At 49.0% G+C, this 18,811-nt stretch overlaps 1 protein-coding gene and 1 long non-coding RNA gene across 2 annotated transcripts in view; one reads left to right on the top strand and one right to left on the bottom strand.

Annotated features, from left to right (window-relative positions):
• Nucleotides 1-18,811, bottom strand: part of LOC144766700 (uncharacterized) — a 282,073-nt gene that overhangs the window by 29,621 nt on the left and 233,641 nt on the right. The window contains exon 3 of the long non-coding RNA XR_013597885.1: nucleotides 16,430-16,457. This is a non-coding gene — a long non-coding RNA (uncharacterized LOC144766700). The remainder of the gene's footprint in view (nucleotides 1-16,429; nucleotides 16,458-18,811) is intronic.
• CCN5 (cellular communication network factor 5) overlaps nucleotides 1-18,811 on the top strand; it is a 125,429-nt gene that overhangs the window by 99,055 nt on the left and 7,563 nt on the right. The gene's annotated exons all lie outside the window — the stretch shown is intronic.

Here is an 18,811-nt window from a genome sequence, read left to right as displayed (position 1 = left end):
AACTGAAAAGGGGGGGCCCTCGGCCCCCCCGCACGCATGGCGGCGCGGCGACCGTCGCCCCCCTTTCACCTGTGTTGCCATTCGGCGGTGGGGGCGTGCCCTGGGGGGCGCGGCCCACCGCCGATTGGCCGGCGGCCTCCCTGACCCGGATCCTAGGTAGTGGGTCCGGGTCAGGGGGGGCGGGCTATAGGAGGGGCCGCCTGGCCCCTCGGGAATAAAGAGGTGGGGAGCGCCCAGGAGACCCCCTTGTCCCTGGACGCTCCCTCGCTGAAACGGTGTGCCCCGCGCTCTAGATTCAATGCCCCCTGAATTGTTATCCCAGATAACGGCCTTGATGCCATGGCTCCAAAAAGGGGGAGCTTTCCCGAATTCTGCAGACCATGCAGCAGAGGCGGCGAGGTTCGTCGAAAAAATCAGATCGGCAGCGGTCGCCGACAGTGTTGCATTGCCAATATCTTCTCCCCTTGCAGGTCCAAGTGTTCCCCAGCCGGACGGAGTTAAAGGGCAGCCGCCCCCGGTGCCCGCACTTGGTAAGGAAGTGGCATTGCCGCTCTTGGGGGACGGTGTTTTACCTTCCAGGGGCGAGAATTTGGCTCAGCATGTGTCATTAGCTGTGAAAGAGATGATTTGGGCTGACAAATACGTTTATATTTATTCTTTGTTGTTAGATAATAGGGAAATGGAGCAGGTAAAAACACTTAAAGAGTGGATGCTCCCAAGCGAATGGAGGGTGCAGTGTGCTAGATTTAGGGTTGAAGAAACTCTCAACAACTGGATGAAAGCATGGGCTGTATTCACTGCTATTAAAGCTGAGCGTCCTCCAGATTTGCAGGCAGCATTGGCATGCTACTCGAGCAGGATTGTGGGGTGGAGTGAACAGTATTCTGGGGAGGCATGGAAAGGGTATGATGTCAATTTCAGGAAGGCATTGGAATTCAATAGAGCATTGGCATGGGACACGGTAGATTCCATGGCTTGGCACAAACAGTTCTCGGATACCGCACCTCCCCCCCAGTTCGGTTCGGTCAAGGTGTTCTCTAGACCTCAACAACCCTTTCGGCCCCCCCAAACGAGTGAGGTACCTGGGAAGTTTAGGGCCAGCGGGTCAGAGAAAAAAGGGGTGTGCTGGGATTTTAATAGGCGCACCTGCACAAGGGCGCGTGTAAGTTTAGACATGCATGTTCCGCCTGTGGGCACCCCTCTCATCCAGAAACTGCCTGTAGGTCCAAGCAGGGAAACACAGGTCAGAGGGGTAGGGGAAAGCCACTATAAGACAAACAGGTTAGGCCCCCCCACTCCAGTGGATGTGGTGGCAATGATTCCATGGTTGAATAGATATCCGGACCACACATCGTCCACCCTACTCCAAGAAGGTTTCTCTAAAGGCTTTAGGATCCCGGCCGCGGGATACACAGGCAGCGCGCACTGTAGAAACCAACTGTCAGTCAAGCACAATCCGGCTGTGGTGGCCGCCAAAATTGACAAGGAGCTATCGTTAGGCAGGATAGCGGGCCCTTTTATTGAAGTGCCAGTACCCAATTTTGTGTGTTCCCCATTAGGAGTTGTCCCCAAAAAAGAGAAAGGGCAATTCAGATTGATCCATAACCTGTCAGCACCTAAGGGGACGTCACTGAATGATGCCATTGACGAGGGTATCTGTAGTGTTAAGTACGCCTCTTTTGATCAGGCTGTTAACTTATTACAGGCCACGGGACCCGGGGCGCTGATGGCGAAATCAGACATAGAATCAGCCTTTCGCCTCCTCCCGGTCCACCCAGCCGATCAGCATCTCTTAGGCTTCACCTTTGGGGATATGTTCTACATGGACAAATGCATGCCCATGGGCTGTTCGATATCTTGCGCTTACTTCGAGATGTTTAGCTCTTTTCTTGAATGGGCCATGAGACAAGTAACGGGCATCAGCGGGTCATGCATTATTTAGATGATTTCCTCTTCCTGGGTACAGCGGGATCTCAGGAGTGTGCACTGGCATTGCAGGAATTTTGCGTGCTCATGCGGGCTTTTGGAGTCCCGCTTGCGCCCGGGAAGACGGTTGGCCCGACCACCTGCTTAGAATTCCTCGGCATTGAGATTGACTCAATGGAAGGATGTTTTAGATTACCTAGGGACAAGGTGGACAAATTCAAGACAGCGCTACAGTTATGCCTCCGGAAGGAGAAGGTCACTTTGCAGCAATTACAGGAGGTGGTAGGGCAATTGAACTTTGCACTGAGGATCATCCCCATGGCTCGCCCATTCTCTCGCTCTATTGCGCAGGCAATGAAGGGGCTGAGGGAGAAGCACCACCGCACTCGGCTGTCGGTTGAAATTCGCCAGGATATGCTTATATGGATGGCATTCCTGGAGGATTTTAACGGCAGGGTAGTCTGGCCCGGCCCGCTGACAACATCAGCAGAGTTGGGCCTGTGGACGGATGCTGCCGGGAGTGTGGGCTTCGGCGCCATTCTAGGGAACAGGTGGGTCGCTCAACAGTGGCCGGGAGTATGGAGGACATGGGGGCTGACCAGCAACATTGGCTTCCTGGAACTCTTCCCAATATGGGTGGCACTGATGGTCTGGCCCGAACACCTATGTAATCAATCAGTGGTGTTTTGGTCTGACAACATGACGGTGGTGGAATGTATCAACCAGCAGGGGGCACGGTGTCCTTTCATACTTCGTCTGATCAAAGAAATTGTGTTGCAGTGCCTTAAATTGAATGTCAATTTTAAGGCCAAACATGTCCCAGGTGTTCTGAACAATGCAGCTGACTCCCTCTCTCGCTTCAAAATGCAGGTTTTCAGGGAGCATCTTCCTACAGCAGACCCCTCGCCAGCGCACTTCCCAGCAGTACTTTGGCAGATTGGTGCCCCAGATTACAGGACCTCGTGGTCGCTAGCCTAGCCCCCAGGACCAAGACGGCTTACGAAGGGGCGTTTTTGTCTTATCGTTCTTTTTTGGGACAACAATGGGAAGTACTTTGGGCACAGGAGGATGGCTTTGCAGCCTATTTAGAATGGATGCATAAGGAAGGGCGCTCGGTGGCAGCGGCAAACAGACATAGGGCAGCGGTGTCATTCTTCGCTCAAGCTAGGGGCTTCCGGGATCCCACTAATACCTTTATGATACGTAAGGCCTTGAGGGGATGGCGCCGTATTCAGGGCCATCATAAGGATAAGAGAAAGCCCATAGGATTAGCCCGGCTGACAGCTTTACTGGCCACGCTGGACACTGTTTGTAGCTCGGAGTGGGAGGTGTTTCTTTTTAGGGCAGCATTCTCTTTGGCATTCTATGGGGCGCTGAGAATTAGCGAACTTGTGGCAGGTTCTAAGTCAGACCTACTGGGCGGCTTGCAAAGGGCTAGTGTGACGATAAGGGAGGACACCATGTGGGTGACTATTCAGAAGTCAAAGACCGACCAGGAGTCTAGGGGCCACACCATAGTTCTCCAACGGGCCCCCGCCAACCCCTGCTGCCCAGTGAGGCATGTGGAATTATTGCACGGACTGCTGGTGGGCTCAGCGGGCAGGGCATTGCTCTGTCACGCCGACGGGAGCCCCTTGACCAGATATCAATTCAGGAAGGTATTGGAGATGGGGGTTAGGAAAGCAGGTCTTGACCCTAAAGAGTTTGGCTCTCATTCCTTTAGGATTGGGGCAGCAACTGAGGCGGTGGCGGGGGGCCTCCCAGTGGAGAGAGTGAAGACAATTGGGAGATGGTCCTCAGAATGCTACAAACGTTATGTACGGATTGACATGCTATGATTACATGTCGCTCACGCTTGGTTTGTTTCCGCTCTCTTACAGTTTCTCAGACCTGTTACGCAGGGGAGGAATTTGTCGTCGGGCACCGGCAACATACATCAGCACTGGGCGGCAGCCAGGAAACGATGAAGAACAGTGTTTGGATTGTGGGTCACTCATATGTAAAACGAGCAGAATGTGTTTTTATGTCAGGTGACAGGAGGAAAAGGGCGGCACAACTAGGGTTGGACATCACGTTCTTTGGCAGAGGGGGGTTGTGTCTGCACGAGTTTAGGGGATTCTTCCAGGGGCTTTTAGCACGCCGGCAATCTCCACCGTCAGTGGTGATACTTCACCTTGGGGAGAATGATTTGGCAACACTGGGTAGGCGCATTCTGATTGAGGAGATTATCTCAACGGCGGGTTGGATGGCCAGGACCTGCCCTGGTTGCACACTAGTATGGTCACAACTCATACCTCGACTACAGTGGCGGGGGGGACATTCGGTCAGGGCGTTGAATCACTCGGTAAAGAGGATCAACACACGGTTGGATAGGTTGTTTCGAGCCCCCTTGTTGCAGTCAATACCTCATGGGTGCATCTGGGGCGACAAGTATTACTTAAAGGACGGAGTTCATTTAACAGAGGAGGGTAATGTCTTGTGGTCTGACAATATCTGGGCCTGGCTAGAGGGTTTTGAAAGTAGGAGGGTTTCCTTAGGTAGGGGCTAGAGGGGGGAGGCCAGATCGTCGGTTAACAATGCTGGCCTGTGGCAGTAAGGTCATTATCGGTGAGCACATATTTGAGGTCTGAGGGGGCGGGCATCATCCTATGGAGGTTCCCGCCCAGGGGGAGGGGCCTGCGGGCCACTCCCAGAACTCCAGGGGCAAGGCAATAGGCAAAGGAGCGCGGGTAGGAGTAGTTCACGCTTTCCTTAGGCTGGTAGCCACCCCGCGCGCGTGGACTCATGACTCCACCGGCGCAGAGTAAGGGCCCTCCTTTAGTGGGTAAATGGAGTTCAGGGCGTAGACCGGGCAATTCCCGGGGTAACACTGCGCATGCGCACATCTATAGGGGAGGCGCAGCTTGTAGGACCTGACACCGGTAGTGACCCTGCCATATGGCCAGAAATGTACAAAAATCAAGATAAGGATGTTTAGTCTAAGTTAGGAAACAACATGTATTAGAGTTTTGTTAAGGTCAGGCTCTCAAACTTGTTGATAAGAATTGTGTATCTAAATGTCCTGCTGATTTTTGTATAAATTGTTGATTATGCAATTAAAAACCTTTTTAATTTCATACTTTAATAAATACGGCCGGGCGACTAGCGCCCGCCTTCCAAAAAGTAAAGACGTCTCGTGTCCACGTTCCTGGGTATTGGGTGCCGGATTGGGGGGGAGGCGGCAGCTAGTCGCTGACCATGTGAAAGGGGGGGGGGCCCTCGGCCCCCCCGCACGCATGGCGGCGCGGGTCGCCCCCCCTTTCACCTGTGTTGCCATTCGGCGGTGGGGGCGTGCCCTGGGGGGCGCGGCCCACCGCCGATTGGCCGGCGGCCTCCCTGACCCGGATCCTAGGTAGTGGGTCCGGGTCAGGGGGGGCGGGCTATAGGAGGGGCCGCCTGGCCCCTCGGGAATAAAGAGGTGGGGAGCGCCCAGGAGACCCCCTTGTCCCTGGACGCTCCCTCGCTGAAACGGTGTGCCCCGCGCTCGGGGCTTCTTTGTTTCCCACCCACCATCCCTTGGAACAAAAAGTCTTGTAGCAGTTCTTATGTCTGGCTGAATGGTAAGTTTTGGAGGTACGCTCCACAGGTCTCACAGGGTAGTAGAGATGGAACTGTTGGTATATTTTGTGATGCTTTTGTTTAGGAATTTTTTCCCCTTTTAGCAAACGATGTGTGAAGTGTATTATATGTGATGCCAAGTCTCTTTAGGCCTTTTTTCCCTTTGTAGCTATACGTTGATACTGTTATTTATTAGCCAGTGTAGCTGTCCTTTAGAATTTTTTCCCATAGGTCGTCGTATTTATTAGGTATGGGGCATGCGGTAAGGTCATTATCGGTGAGCACATATTTGAGGTCTGAGGGGGCGGGCATCATCCTATGGAGGTTCCCGCCCAGGGGGAGGGGCCTGCGGGCCACTCCCAGAACTCCAGGGGCAAGGTAATAGGCAAAGGAGCGCGGGTAGGAGTAGTTCACGCTTTCCTTAGGCTGGTAGCCACCCCGCGCGCGTGGACTCATGACGCCACCGGCGCAGAGTAAGGGCCCTCCTTTAGTGGGTAAATGGAGTTCAGGGCGTAGACCGGGCAATTCCCGGGGTAACACTGCGCATGCGCACATCTATAGGGGAGGCGCAGCTTGTAGGACCTGACACCGGTAGTGACCCTGCCATATGGCCAGAAATGTACAAAAATCAAGATAAGGATGTTTAGTCTAAGTTAGGAAACAACATGTATTAGAGTTTTGTTAAGGTCAGGCTCTCAAACTTGTTGATAAGAATTGTGTATCTAAATGTCCTGCTGATTTTTGTATAAATTGTTGATTATGCAATTAAAAACCTTTTTAATTTCATACTTTAATAAATACGGCCGGGCGACTAGCGCCCGCCTTCCAAAAAGTAAAGACGTCTCGTGTCCACGTTCCTGGGTATTGGGTGCCGGATTGGGGGGGAGGCGGCAGCTAGTCGCTGACCATGTTACATTACTCATATTACATTTTTTATGTACATGTGCAGATCCCTTTTTTGATGCGTATTGTGAATTATTTCTCTACTTGAAATGTACTTTTTCATACCTGCCAACTTGAAGAAGAATCTCTGCTGTATGAGGAGAGGGTGGGGCCTTGAAAGGGGCGGGGCCCAGTGGTGGCTGGATTTGAAAGTGGTGGGGCGTAAAGTTTGTGGGTGAGCACCGTGGCGAGCAAGCGTCTTTTTGAAAAAAAAGAGTAGGTAAATGGTGCATTTTCAAGCAAATTCCAGAAGCAAGAAGGTTAGTAATGCAATTATAAAAGTACAGTTATTACATTAATAAAGGGATGTCATACTACAACAACATGGTAGCTGCCTATTCAGTATAACCACAGAGCTTCATAGCAGACTTCAAGATGCAATGCTGAGAACCTAACAGATTTTTTTAAATTTAAACTGCACACAACCAAACAAATAACTAAACAGGTCACAGATTAGCAGCATTCAAGAAGAAATGGTATGCTTAACATAATTGCTATATGGAATCAGTCTCAAAAACATTTTAGTCAACCAGAAAGGTATTTCTGGACTGCCAAGAGTTTTTGTACACCCTAAAAGAATCAATCGAAACCTGTAAACAAACGTTTGGACACATTAGAGGTGTACTGGATGCACTACTCTGTAAAAATGCGCAAATGTTTCTGAGGCGAGGTACTTTGAAGGATGACACTCTGTTTGTGTGAGTGCAACCTCTAAGCGCTGTAAATAACAGGTGTTAGTATTGGTACCCGAACCCAGCAGCATATTACCAGCGACCTGGCATGCCACTCAGCCTGTCAAGTTTTGTACGGCAGATCAAGGAACCAGCACACTCAGGTTCTCCAGCTTGAAGACCCCTTTGCATGCGCTGGACTTTGATGGATAGTTTAAGGGACACAGCAATGACATTAACTGTAATTTGTTTTAAAAAAAATGGTTGCGAAATGCTGGCCGAACTCTTCCGCCAAGTTACTCATTGGACTTGCATGTATTTTGTGATCGGTTACTGCAAACGTAGAAATGCTGCTCCAATATTAACGTACAGCTGAAAGAAATGCACCGAACCTGGGTAGATGTTTTTGAGGGTTAAAGAAGGTAGCGGGACGTTTGCACCACGCAAGAGCTAGGCCTGGTGTGAGTGCTCTGAAAAGTTCGTATAATTTGATCTTTCCTCTGAAGTGTTTGGACTGAGTGTGTTCAAGCGGAAGGAGATGGGTTTAAGGGCAAAACCTGGAGAGCCGGAGCTGCGGGGATCGAACGTAAGTGCCACGCCCCCCCCTTCTTCACCCCACCCTTGCGACCCCACCTCTCTATCGCGCTCTCTAAGAATTGGAGAAGTTCGGCAGACAGTGGGCGTGAGAAAGTGTGAGAGACAGACATTGCAGCCTGATATCAGACGTCCTGAAATGACCTGAATGAACGCCAACTGATTTCAGAGCACTCAATAGAAAAATTGCACTTTAAAGCGTTGGTGCTTCAGAGCAAAACCGAACTGGTATCTTAGGATCGCATTTCTGGACTCACGACACATGCTAACCTTTTAAAAATAGGCAGTCGCGGCTCGCTGAGGGGGGGGGGACCGGGGATTGGAGTTGTGCAGGTGTGGGTGCCAGGGAATTAAATAGAAAACGTACTTACCTCACAGCCGCTCCGTGCCACCTCTGCTCCCCTTGGCGCCTTCAGCGCACTGCACTGGAGCAGATTGGCAACCCCTCTCAGCCAATCCTGGCGCTGCCGCAGCTCCAGGATTGGACTATGGCACACTTAATCTTCGCCCGCCGCCTGCCTATTAGTGGACCGAAGGGCTCCTAATGGGCATGCGCAAACAAGTGCAAACACAAGTGCGCATGACTGGGCACGTGCAAAAAACTCGCCCTCCATCCCCACTCATGCACACTTGTGTTGTGCTGCCGCCTGTTGCCCCATGTCTGACAATCAGTACCAGTGCGGGGCGGCTACAGGAGAGGCGTGTAGGTAATCAGCTACGCTTATCTCTGGCAAACTAATATGTCCGTACCAGAGGCCAACCCTCCCTCCACCCCGTGAAGCCTTGAGACCTTAATACAGGAGTCTTTTTCACTTTTTCTCTTTCTCGCCCAATCGGGTTTGAGAGACTTTCCTACTGCAGATTTTTGCCAGTAGTTTTAAAGGAATCTAGGCCTGGCAGAGCGTTAGTGTGCTCTGACCACCCATTTTCCGTTGGTCCTGAAGAAAACCTGGCAATTTCCAACAGCAGGTTGAAACATGTAGACCTCCAACACATCGATACACATGGTCATAACAAACCTTAATTGTATCCCCCACACATTTTAATATTGTCCAGTAGTCTAAGAATAAAACTTTATTAACAATAGTCATACCAGGACAATTTTTAACATTTTTTTGCACCATTCACAAAATACCTGCTCCACTGTATTTCAGGTGTCGAAGCACACCCTGATGGCATTCGGCTATCAGGGTGGACCCCAATGATGAAGCATGTCACCAACCAGGTTGGTGAGTGAGGGGTTTATTATAATCCAAGAAGGACTCTCTTCTTATCTAGTCTTCCCACTCAGATCGCTCCTTGAGCTTTTCTAGGTGATACTCCTCTTATGTTTATTGATAGTTAGTCCAGGGGATTAGGAGTACTCCCCGTTCACAGTTTTCTGTGAACAAATTCCCTTACTCTCCCTTGTGTTTATATATGACAATCATGTCAGTCAACATGACGCCACACCGCCTACCCCTTCAGACTCAGGTATGAAGGCTAGGTCAATGAGTCTACGCAAGTATTTGTCTTCTTGTGTTCTGGGTCATAGTCACAGGATTCAGGTTTAGAGGAGAGCTCGTGGTCCACAACTACCGCCGTTATCTCTGTTACCTCCTGCACACTCCAACACCATATGGTAGAAGCTGGCATCCAATGTCCAGCACCTGAGCCACTAGAGGAGGCCATGGGGATCATATGCTTGATGCGGTGTGGGGTAAGGTATGTTTGATGTACAAAATTAAATTGAGTGAACTGAAAGCGTTGGTTACAGAACACTCCCTTAACCTGTGTAGTACCTGATCTCTTTGTTTTTCCATCAGTTGATGTGGCAGGAATGTGTTTTATATGTTCCTAGCTTTCACACTCGTCCCGTGCACAGTGAAATTCAATGTGTTATAGAGAACATTAATGGCTCCTCGTGTGCCGTCAATTGACAGTAGTATATGGAGAGACGACGATTGGGGTGGCTCTACTCCATCGCTCCATGTGTTGTGTATCATTTGTCGAATTGCATGATAGGCTATGAATTGACCTGGTGCCACCCCATAAGAGTCCTCCCTATCTGAAAGGACAAGAAGGCTCCATCCTAGTAGAAGTTCCCCATGTGATCTATCTCCTCCGCCTTCCAAGGTGTTAAATAATAATGGCAGGTAACTTCCTGCAGGGCTGGTAATTTCCACACCGGAATGAATGAGGAGTAGGGCAGCATAGGGTCTATGCCTCTCACACATCACTGCCAACATAGGCGTGGCTGCTTTGATCTTGGACAATTCCCTGAATCTCGGCTGTGGTCACCCTCTCTGGGCAGGACACCGTACCCAACCACTGCATCTGCCATTGCAGATGCACTCCCGTATAGTATAGCTCATAATTGGGTACGCCCAGTCCACCCTCCGGTTGTGGTCATCAGAGCACTGAAAGCGATACTCGCATCCTGCCTGAACCCCAGATGATCTCCACCAGGACACTATGCAATTCCCTAAAAGAAATTGTTGAGTAGTTAGAGCGGTTAGGCCGCAAAGAAGTATAACAAACAAGGCTGTATTTACATTTTTCAAATTGCCACACAGCCCAGTGGGGAAAGTGGCAGGTATGTCTAAAAGGGAAGGGATTTACAGACCGAGGCTACTACTCCATCAACATTTCCCTCTTTGAGGTCAGTAGTGGCATGATAAATCTGGATGCCCAGATTCCTGAATGTGAAAGAACACCACTGCAACCGATGCCCCCGGACAAGCTTCCATTCAGGCTCAATGGTCGGGGGCAATGGGAACAGGCAAGACTTAGCCCAGTTCACCTTGAGACCAGATAATTCCCCAAATTACTCCAGGAACAATATCAGGGCTGGTAGTGAAGTTGTCTTATAACGCAAGTATATCAGTGCGTCATCTGCATACAGGGATATAATGTGGTGTACCCCATGTGGAGGTATTCCCATTGGTGTGCATGCAGCCACAATACACATGCCAAAGGTATACATACGCCATTGGTTCCATGGCTAGGGCAAATAACAATGGAGATAGGGGACACCCCTGTCTGGTACCCCTCTTAATTTCAAGACTATCGGATATGAACAACCCCATGTGCCCTTGCGCTGTCAGACTGTGATACAGAATGCAAATCCAGCCAGGGTAATTTGGTCCTATACCCATGCCTTCCATGACAGCCATTAAGTAGTCCCATCCTAAGGTATCACATTTTTTCACAATACCTAAAAATACTGCACCATGCCCCTTAACTCCAGGAGGGCTAACCTCCATAATAAGCAGCAGCCTACGGATATTCAGGAAGATGCTGCATCCAGGTATGAACCAGGATTGGTCCTCATGGACCAGAGCACTGATGACTGGGAGTAGCATGTTTTTAAACACCTTCCCCAATACTTTGTCATCAAGGTACAGAAGTGACATTGTCCAGTAGGAACGAACATCCAGGTAGTCACGACTGGGCTTGAGAAGAACTACTATCAGTGCCTCTCACAGGGAGGCCGGCAATCACCCCAGCTGGCTGTACTCATTGAAGATCCCCAATAAATGTGGAAAGAGCAGCATGGCAAAAGTGGTATAGCATTCAATTGGGAGCCAATCCGCTCCCGGGTACTTATTGAGGGCTAACAGGATGACAGCTGTTTGAAGCGCCTCCAGTTGGAGGGGTGCATCAAGATGAGCCCTCTGTCGTCAGGGTTGGTGGACGGGAGGGAAAGAGTATTCAGGGGCTTTGCCGGGGGCCAAGTGTTGCCATCTCTGCCCCAGTATCTTTCTGCGATGAGTTTAAGGTAGTGGGTGTGTGGGTGTGTGTGTGAGGGGGTGTGGTTGCATAGACCAAGCTGTGAGGCTACCTTGACCAGAGCAGCCAACTTTGGAACTATGCTTGAATCTCGGCTTTAGCTCAACATCCAGTGATTCTGGGCAAATCACTTCTTGTCCTGAGGCTGAAAAATAAAAATGAATTTGATCTCCTCTGGCGTACCTGGTGCTCATTCAACTAGATCGAATGCCCTTGGGACCAGTTCACACTATATAAATATATAAAACATTTTTTTTAAATGACCGGCCATTGTTCATGTTTTCAAATGTTGTACATGCCAGAGCATGATAATTAAAGACATCTTTATATAGAATAAAAACCTTATTCTTTTTTAACATGGCTTTTCTGCATGTGTTAATTTGACAATTAGTCACAGGTCATTAAGGCAGCTTTAGAAATCAATATAAAGAGCAGTGTGAAGTGGATACACAGCATCTCTAGTGGCACACTTCACTGAAGATTCTTCATGGAGTAATGACCTATTCCTCAGCGTGGGCGTGGGCTAGAGTGGTGTTCAGGGATAGTCTTTGTTGCACATACCCGGCGGATTGGTGTTAGGAATTTTCCCCCAGATGCATCAAGCATCCATTTTGCGATTCCTTATTAGCGAAAAATAAGGAATCGCTAATAAGGAAATGCAAAATGCTATGCAAGAAGAACTCGCTCAAAAAATAGCGATTTCTTAAAATTCCTTAATTGCGATTCGCAAATTGCGAGTCGCAATTAAGGAATACCTCCCCATTCCTTCCTATGAGCCTGAAGGCCCATAGAAATGAATGGGAAGACATTCTCAATTTGCGAATCGCTATTAGCGAATCGCAAATTGAGAATGCAATTTCAAGGATGCAGGGGTGTCCAAAGGACACCCTGTTGCACCCCTGAAATTGATCTGTGCACATGTTGCGCACACACATACCCTTAGGGCATGTGTGTGCGCAACATGAAACTTGGAAAAATGCACAAAAGTGCATTTTTCAAAGTTTTTGCAAATTACCATGAAGTTGAACTTCATGGTAATTTGCTACTCCTATTAGCGAAATCACTAATTTTTTAACTTTGATGCATTGCATTTAAGGAATCTCAATTTGAGATTCCTTAAATGCAAGTAATCGCAATTTAGCGAATTCCTAATTTGCAATTTTTGCATTTGGGATGATGCATCCCAAATGCAAAAATACCGATCCAAAGGGGTAGATTTTCAGAATCTGCCCCTTTTTGAGCGGATTTTACCTTGATGCATCTGAGCCCTAGTCTCTAACCCCCAGATGCATCAAGCCCATATTCTGCGAATTCTAAATTGCGGAAAATACCGAATCGCAATTTAGAATTCGCAGAATGGGATGCATCAAGAAAAGCGAGTTAAAAAGCGAATCGCAATCGGCCGCAATTGCCGATTGCGATTTTCGCAAAATCGCATAAAATTTTCAGAATCGTCCGTTTTTCATGTAGAAATTGCGAACTCGCAATTATCGAAATCGCAAATTGCGATCTCGCTAATTGCGAGATCGCAAAAACGGGAAGTCGCATTTCGAGCACAATGATGACATCACAACCAGGAAGTAGGCAGTACCCTCTCTCATTCAGAACACAGAGCCTGAGAGTGGAAACAGCACAGCCCAGAGCTCCACAACAGACTACCTGCAGCACCACACCAGGACACAAAGAACAACTGAAAATGTCCCAGGAAGCTGCAGGGAGCAGTGCACCAGGCAGAAAGAGGAAAATAACATTCTCAGAGCAGGAACTGGAGTACCTCATTGAGGGAGTCTCAAAGGACCATGACCGCCTGTTTGGAAAGGAGTCCCGGAGGGTGCCTGAGGCCGACAAGAGGCGCATTTGGCTGCCCATCTGCGCAAAGGTGAACTCAGTCGGAGTGACCCAGCGCTCCATCGATGATCTAAAAAAGAGGTGGTACGACCAATGCCCATGACTCCAGAGATAGCTATTTGATAACCTCAGTAATGCAGGCCATGCACACCTGAAATGCCCTATTGCATTGTGGGACCTGTAGTGTGACCACAATTCCCGGATAGCCACACACAGCCAGACCGGTCAAGTGAAAGTTATTCCTAAAGCCAGTCAGGGAATGCAAGCCTGCATGCATGTAGTAACATCCCATGTGCAAGATACATATCATTAATCAAGCACCCATTTACATCACAGGTGCGTCTGAACAACCTAGCACTTACAGCGAGGCCCTACACATAGAGGAGAACCCTGAGGACACCGAGGGAGAGGGCCATCCTGCCCCAGCAACCACCCCATGTGACACCCAGGGCAGTGGGACAGGCCACACCACCACCACCCAGGAGGCAGACACGGCACACAGCCACTGTGTGATCCCAGTCCAGCGGACCGATGAGGCAGCAGCGCGACGTCCCAACACGCGCTGGCAGGGGGGTACATGTCCGGGATCCTGGGCTGGCCATAGAACGCCGGATGCTTGCAGTCCACCAGAAGCAGGCACAGCACTTGGCAGCCATCCACCTGCAGCTGAATAAGACTGCGCGAAATGTGGGCCAGCTCACAGAATGCATGCAGGTCATGACCGCAGCTGTCCGTGAGAACAGCCACATCCTGGTGTCCCAGCAGGATATCACCCGCCGCCGCCGCCAGCTGCTGACCCGCCTGTCAGCAAACACGAGATCTAACTATCTCATAGGAAATGCCACCTCCCAACTTTTGCGCCGCTCTCTTGCGATGCAGATACAGATGGTGCAATGCTGCCAGGACGTTGCCAGGGCCCTTGAGCAAGTCACCACAGCTGTGCAGAGTCTGCAGGCGTCTGGCCATGGCTAAGCAAGTGGGGGGGGGATGATGCCAGTGAGGGCACTTTGAGTCACAGCAGCCTGCCCTTGCCGCTGGTAACTCAATGCCGCCGCAGCACCAGGCCCACTGCAGCATCATAGGCCAATAGTGTCGTGGAGGACGTTGAAAGGCGACTGGGTGCGTCCTGCCGGAGGCACCAGTGACTCAATGTACTGTACCAGCAGGGCCATGCTGATTACACAAGCACACCCTCTTCTCTAACATGGGGCTGTATGAGGGAATACAGTTCTCATGTAAATTGAAAAAAATTGAAATACACATTATTGTGAAAATAACAATAAGAATTTATAGTCACAATTTAATCCGACTCATGTCATTATTTCATTTGTCATGCATGAGTGCAGTGTTGTGTGAGGGGAATGGGTGCACTAGAAACAGTTCATTGTGATATGGTTGTGGCGCCTGTGTCCTTCAGCAAGGTTCTCTCCGCGTGCATGATGCACATGTGCAGGTGGGCGGTTGTCCCCTTCCGACTCACTGCCAGAGATCTCCACAGGTATCCTCCGCTTGGTAGTAATATTGTGGAGTATTGCACACACGGCCACGATGTGGCAGCAGACCTCAGGCTGGTATTTGAGGGCCCAACCAGTCTTGTGTAGGATGCAGAATCTGCTCTTTAAAAGCCCAAATGTCCGCTCAATGCAATTTCTAGTGCGAATGTGTGCAGCATTGTAACACCGTTGCTGTGATGTGGCAGGGTTGAGGTATGGGATGAGGAGATACTCACGGAGGCCGTAGGCGCTGTCACCTGAATGAAAGGAGCAGAGGGTGAGTGCCTGTTATGCGCAGCTACATGGTCTCGATGTACTGCTTGTTGGCATGTGTACTTACCTAGAAGGTGTCCTTCGCCAAAGTCTCCCCTGGCCAGGCGCGTGTGCATGCCGCTGTGCTGGAATATGAAGGAATCATGCGTGCTCCCCAGGTATTGTGCCACTATGTCGGTGATGATTGTCTTTGCGTTGCAGACCATCTGGATGTTCAGTGATTGGTAGGACTTGCGGTTCCGGTACATGTATTCTGTCTCAGTGGGTGGGCAGATGTGGATGTGGGTGCAGTCAATGCATCCAATTACATGGGGGAATTGCGCAATGTTGTAAAATTGTAGCTTGGTTTGATTCAAGTCCTGTTGGGTGGGTGGGAATGTTATGTAATGGTGTAGCCGGGTCAGCATGGCCTCCAGGAAACTCCTTGAGGCCAGGAGGTGCAGGCAGCACAAGACCTGGATATGGGTGGGCACGGAATTGGTCCTCCTCGTTGGGTGCTGCATCAGGGAGTCAAGGTCCCGGATGAGCTTGGTAATCATTGCCCCATTCAGCTTGTACTTTGAGTAGATTTCCTCCTCAGTCTGGCCCAGGAGTGTGATCCTCTGGCGGAAAATTCACTCCTGGATCCTGCGTCTGTTCCTTGCTGCAGCCTGGAGCCTTCGCCGCCTTACCACCATGTAGAGTCCTGGCATTGTGAATGTCCTCATGCTCCTACTGTGTCTCCTTAAGTGTGTTTGTTCAGCCCCGAACCTGTAGCTAGTTAGGAATTTATTTATTATTATTTTTTTTAACTTTATGGTTACCACCTGGTTTGGGTTCTCCTTAAATTGTGCCTCGCAAATAGCGATTTTCAGCTTTTTCGCTAATTGTGATTTTTTATGTATTTCATTTGCGATTATTTTGCGACTTCGCAAATGGAATCGCAGAATCATTGGGAAATCGCAATTACAGAATCGCAAAGGGGGTTCCACCTTGATTCTGCGATTTTATTTGCGAAGTCGCAAAATATATTTTGCGATTTCGCAATTTGGTTACTTTTCTTTTCATGAGTTGCGGATCAGGGAATTGCGATCGCAATAGCTGTTTCGCAGCTATTGCGATCGCAATTTGTGTTAATGAATCTACCTGCAAATGCCGTCCTGCCTTCGCATTTATTTTCTCTAGAGCTATTTAGGAAAAGAAGAAATACGCATTGAAGAGTACCTCGGAGGAAGTTTGGCAGAAGCTTCCAGTATTTTGTTCAACTCTCATTGTAATCTCTACCGGTGAAAACATTCTCCTGAATTCAGCCGTAAGAACAATGTAAGACCTTACCTGAGCACTCATGTGACTTCTTGCCGTTCTGAAAAATAAAATAAAAGAGACTTTTGATGTTGTGATATTCTAAAGTATTGATAGAATGCTTAGAAAAATAAGACTTTACTAAAGATTCAGTAAAATTAAAGAATACTGACATTCATCAGTCAATTTTCTTTACATTAGAATGAATGTAAATGTAGCTACTTGTATAAGTATGCCCATAAACATTTCTCTGAGTACAGAAAAGATCTTAAGAAGAGAATCAAAGGCCATTCTAAAAGGTGTATGCAAGTATATAAGGTAGAAAAAGAATGTAGTAGAAGCAGAATACATAAAGTAACCAGGTTAGAACTGTGTTAATGGTTTGCCAGCTTTGCAGTGTACAAATCCTTCCACTCAAAGATGTTCCACAAAGAGCCCGAACAGGTGGTTTATTGCAATCCTAAGAAAAAGACGAGGCAGTCTCTACTTTATCTCCCCATTCCCTTTCCCCCCTGGAGACCCTTTCAATCTCTTTTGGTCATAATTTGAGGTTGAAGGGGGTTCGAGAGGGGCATTGCGTTCAAACATCATACTGCTCCTGTGAAGACTGGGAGCTTGAAGGTATTGACTCTTTACGGCACCTCTGCGGTCAAGACTCACTGAACACCCCATACTGCCTCCATTCAATGTCCCGCCCAACCACCTTATGGGCGTTTCACTCCATAGCTTTACTTGGGAAAGTGTCTCTGCTCAGGTTGCAATAAGTGCTATTTGATTCCTTACAAAACATAAGTTCCAGTCTGGTGTGGATGGCTTGTACTGGAGAGTAGAAGTAATACTCGCTATCATTGGGGTGTCCCACCCTCCACACATTGTGGAGGAAGTTATGAGCTATCAACTCCCAGAGATGTTGTGTGGGCGGACAAAATCAGCCCCTCAGAGTTGGGGGACAGATCGGTTCCTATACACATCTGGGACATAATTACAATCCCTGCCCCAGGTGCCTGTGGGTCCCAGAGGAGCGCAGGATGAACCGTGTTGAAGAAAGCCAATTGATTACAGTTGGGGGCATAAACGGCCACCATAGTAAGGGGTGATCCAGCTAGGTGGTCCTCTAATATCACAAAACTGCTCTTCTCATCTATCCTGTGGGAGTCTGCCATAAACTGGACTCCGTGGGCTTTCCAAATCAGCACCCCCATGCATAGGTAGAGGACATGGTCCTGTACACAGCCCCCTCCACTTAGTACGTACCTTGTGTGAGGTTAGGGGTGGGAGGAATATGAAGATAAAAATTCTGCCAGAATTTGAGTTCTGTGAGCGGCGGAATACCCGTCTGTCACGTTTCTCACACAGATGTTAAGCTCTGGGAGCTTCTCCTGTGTTGTAAAATCACTGCAAACTGCAGCATTGAGCTTAGGGTGAGTCACTGAGCAAGTAATAGTTGTTAACCTAAAGAATGAAAAAGATCCTGAGAGCGTCACAGGAGGCCTTCAGGCAGTCTGAGCATCAGTGCCAGGCCCCTTGGTGTTTCCTCTGATGTAATCCCTAATTTGCCCGTGTCCGAGATGATGTCCCATTTCTGATTAAGTCAGAGAGTTTCAAATGGATTTGTGCCCAGCTACCGCCTGTGCCTGCTCCTTAGCAACCTGCCCCGGGGTGGGGGTGATTGCTGAGTCTCCGTTGCTTCATGCTCCCGTGACGGGGCACTAGCCATTCAATAGATGGTTGGTTAGCACTGGGGCTCTGTTCCTGCCCTTTGACTTGTAGCCAAGTCAATACATTGTCAGGAGAGTGGAAAAACTGAGTGCAGTTGCCATCAACAACTCTCAATCTTGCTAGGTTAAGGTGCGCATATTTCAAAGACAGTTCAGGGAGGTGCTGTTTGGCTACAGTACGTTGCTGTTGCAATTCAGCTGTAAAGTGTAGATAGGCTGTTAGGGTGCTATTCTCAAATTTACAAAGGCCTTTAATCTAAACATGTTGATGTCTGGTCTATGCGTAACTCAAAAATCTGGCAATAACAGGCCATGGGAGGGGCACCCGGAAGTGGTGGCCTAGATGGTGTTTGATGCGCCCATTCCACCAAGAAAAATGTTGGTGTCTTACCCTCCATCACTGTGGTTGTTAGCCAATCTTCCAAAAACAGTTCAATGTATTGTCCCTCCCAGCGTTCAAGAAACCCAAGAAAGCGAGTGTTATTCTGCTGTGAGTGACCCTCTGCATCTTCCGCTTACTGGTGGAGAGACGTGACTTCCGTCCGTAATTCATTCAACTGGGTCTGTAGTATCTGGAGTGATGGTCACATGGAATTCAGAGAGGATTGAGTATCATCCATTGCTCTGACAGCTTGCAATGATCTGTCCTGAGCAGATTAACCTCCAGGGAGACAATGTCAATATTGTTCCCCAATGA

The sequence above is a fragment of the Lissotriton helveticus genome, chromosome 7 (assembly GCF_964261635.1).
Source record: "Lissotriton helveticus chromosome 7, aLisHel1.1, whole genome shotgun sequence".
NCBI lineage: Eukaryota > Metazoa > Chordata > Amphibia > Caudata > Salamandridae > Lissotriton > Lissotriton helveticus.
This window is presented reverse-complemented; position numbering and strand designations above follow the sequence as displayed.